This window comes from Orcinus orca, chromosome 13 (assembly GCF_937001465.1).
Source record: "Orcinus orca chromosome 13, mOrcOrc1.1, whole genome shotgun sequence".
In the NCBI taxonomy this organism is placed as follows: domain Eukaryota; kingdom Metazoa; phylum Chordata; class Mammalia; order Artiodactyla; family Delphinidae; genus Orcinus; species Orcinus orca.
This window is the reverse complement of record NC_064571.1, coordinates 14,222,157-14,225,421: the sequence shown is the minus strand read 5'-3', so window position 1 is coordinate 14,225,421 and position 3,265 is coordinate 14,222,157.

Genomic DNA, 3,265 nt, shown 5'->3' with positions numbered 1-3,265 from the left:
AAGGCTGTGCCGAGCCCTTTACAGTGACGATCCCTTATCCTCCCAACAACCCATGAGGGTCATGGATCTTTCTATCCGACATTGCAGAGGAGGAAACTGAGGCCCAGAGCAATTAGGGAACTTGGCCAAGCCCCTGGCTTGTACGTGGTCAGGCGGGTTCAGCTCAGAGCTGTCCTACATGAGAGCATGACTTCTCCCCACCGTCGAGGGTCTTTTCCCACTTAGCCAAGTTCTCTGAGTAAGGGCCTGTCTTTGTTTTTCTATTTTTTTGTCCCTGGAAAAAGAACTGTTCAATCTGAGTTGGGGATCTAAGATGCCAAGGTAGACTTTCCAGAGGGCAGTGTGACAAGCGCTGGGAGATCCGAGAGGAAGTTGCTTTGCCTCACCATTCCCAGGAGGTGACGGCTGGCAGTCCTGCCAGGGTGCCTGGCAAGCCAGGCCTCCCCAATAGCCTGGCTCACCTTATCAATGACCTGTGTCCCCTCCCGCACTCCTCAGCATACCCCTGTCACATGCCAAGTTCTTCCCCACCGCAAATGTTCACCGTGGGACTGCCCCCTTCAGGGGTCTTCAGAACTTATCTGCTAGTCTGATAGCATGAAACCCAGGTGGACCAGACAGAATGGTTTTATCCAGGGCAACGAACATGACCCGAGAGCTGGAGTCGGGGGACCCAGTGGCACCGGTACTTCTCAGTGATGTCAAGCGAGTCTGTCCCCTGAGCAGTGGTCTGTATGTTCCCTGAGCTGTCATAGACGGGAGGAGAGAATCTAAGATGCAGAGTTGATATCCAGGTATTTGGTGGGAGGGTGGATGTCTGACCCACCTCAGAAGGATTCTTGGTCAGAGAAAGCAGAGTCTATGGCAGGGTCTCTCCCAGACTCAGGAGAGGAGAAGGAAATAAGCCAGGCTTGGCAGGGAGGAGAAGATGGGGGTGAGGGAGTGGAGTAATGGACAGGATGGTTAGACCCAAGCTCGTCGGGTAGAGACCAGATGGATAGTTGGCCATTTGATTAGAGCGACTCCACTGGCCATTTGGGGATTTTATTGTCCTGAGGCCAAATAGTTGGTGAGTCTCACCCATTGATTCTTTTTGACCATCTAACCATTAGTGTTAGGTAAACACTGGCATGGGGTCACCTGGGCCTGCCAGATCGTCTTCATTGGTTGAACTGACTTAATCCTGTGAGATGACTGATTGTACCAGTTATTTCCAGGAAACAGGCAATTGACTGTATTAACCAAACCCAATCATTGTTTTGGGTTTTCAGAGACGGTCTTCAGATCTGACATCTTTAGACCTCAGAGATATTTAAGCTCCCTGCCACTTACCAACAACAGCCAGCCCCCAAGAAGGCTGGGGAAGACCCTACAAACAATGGGCTTTGGGACTCAGTCTCCCCCATCAATAAAATGGGAAGACTGGACTAGACCAGGAGTGGCCAACACATGGCATGAATACTGCCCTCTTCCTCTTTCATCCATGGCAGACATTGCTAATCAATTACAGCACTCATTCCCATGGGACCCAGATCCAGCCTCAGAATCCTTTTCAACACAGGGCTTCAAGCAGCCCCTACCAATCAATTAGATTTGGCATGCATGATAAAAAGCATTTGTCCTTTGGGAGATTGGGATTGACATATATACACTAATATGTGTAAAATAGCTAACTAATAAGAACCTGCTGTATAAAAAGAAAATAAAATTCAAAAAAAAAGAGAGAGAGAAAAAAAAGTATTTGGCCTCCGGGCACTAGATGGTCTCCAAGCCTCCCTCCAGCTGTGCCAACCTAGGATTGCAACTGATGAGGCGTCTGAGGACTCAGCCTGGAGACCACCAGATCAACAGCTGTCACTGGGGCTTCCCAGGTCTGTGGGGCTGCCCTTGAGCTGGGCCGTGGAAGAGCCAGTACCTTTTTAATTTTCCACATTGCTAATAAATGTGCATTGCGTCAGTTCCGTCCTGCCCCCTCACGTGCTCCGGCTGCCGCCATCAGAGGGGACTTTTCTAGAGAGCTGTAAAAATAGTTTTTTAAGGAGCCTGTACAGAAGAAGTAGCCAAGCCTTTTTTGTTTCCTTTCTTTTCTGAGGGAATGGGGGAGATGGGTAGGGAATACTTCACAATGAAGGAATGTGCTCCTTGGGGAATTTAATGTTGTTTTCCTAAAAAAAAAAAAAAAAAAGAAGAAGAAGAACTTATCACACACTGGTTTCACATCTAGCCACAGAGCACGCCTGTGAGGATTGGTAACAGCTCCCGGGAGATTACTGGCTTAAGCCAGGTCTTGTTAGGCTGTTGACAACTAGGTCCTGATGAGGAAAGCACTGAAGGGCCTCTGGCTCGCTCCCCGCCCGACCCCTGGCTGATCCAGCTTCGGTGTTCCAGTGGGATTGATGGCTTCGTGACAGAGCTTCTCTTGCCTGCAATAGGGGTTAGACCTGCAGGAGAGTTTTCTCTCTAGCGAGTGAATGTTTCATTTCCCCCCATTGTGCTCTGGGTTTTGGAGAGGCTTATGACAAATGCTAAGATGCTGGGGATGGGAAGATCTCGGGGTAGGCAGGTGCCATCACCTTCTCACTCTTCCCATTTTATAGATGAAGAAACTGAGCCTTGGGACTTCCCTGGTGGTCCAGTCGTTAAGACTCTCCACTTCCAATGCAGGGCGAGCAGTTTCGATCTCTGGTCGGGAACTAGGATCCCACATGCCACGCGGCGTGGCCAAAAGAGAAAAGAGAAGAAAGTGAGGCTTGCAGGGGGCAGGGGACAGGGGAAGCAGGTGCCCAAGGGAAGGGTACATAGCTGGTCCTGGGAAGAGAATGTATCTTTCGACTCCCAGACCAGAAAGTCAAAGCTGCAGGACAAGTCTGCTAATGTCCTGCCCAGAATTTCTTGAATCTGGGTAACGTGTGCTCCTGTCTCAAAAGGTGACACACTGTCACAGAGCCCTGAGACATAGTTATACACTTATGCTTTATGCTTTTAATTCTTATGTAACTATAAATGGAAATAAGTCAATAAATTAATAAACAAAACTACAAAGGTGATAAAATTCACATTAACCACATGGAGTTATGATGGATAATGTCAAGCAGGCGCCGCTCCTTCCTGCCACTTTCTAGCTCCTTTGGGTGGCAACGCAGACCATAAACGTGAGGCGCAAGCGTGTGACAAGGAGAAAAGGGCTGGTGGTCGTTCCAGTTGTAAGTGGGTAGTGAGGGGAGGCCTAATGAGGAGGTGACATAACAGGAGGCTGGGTGGAGGT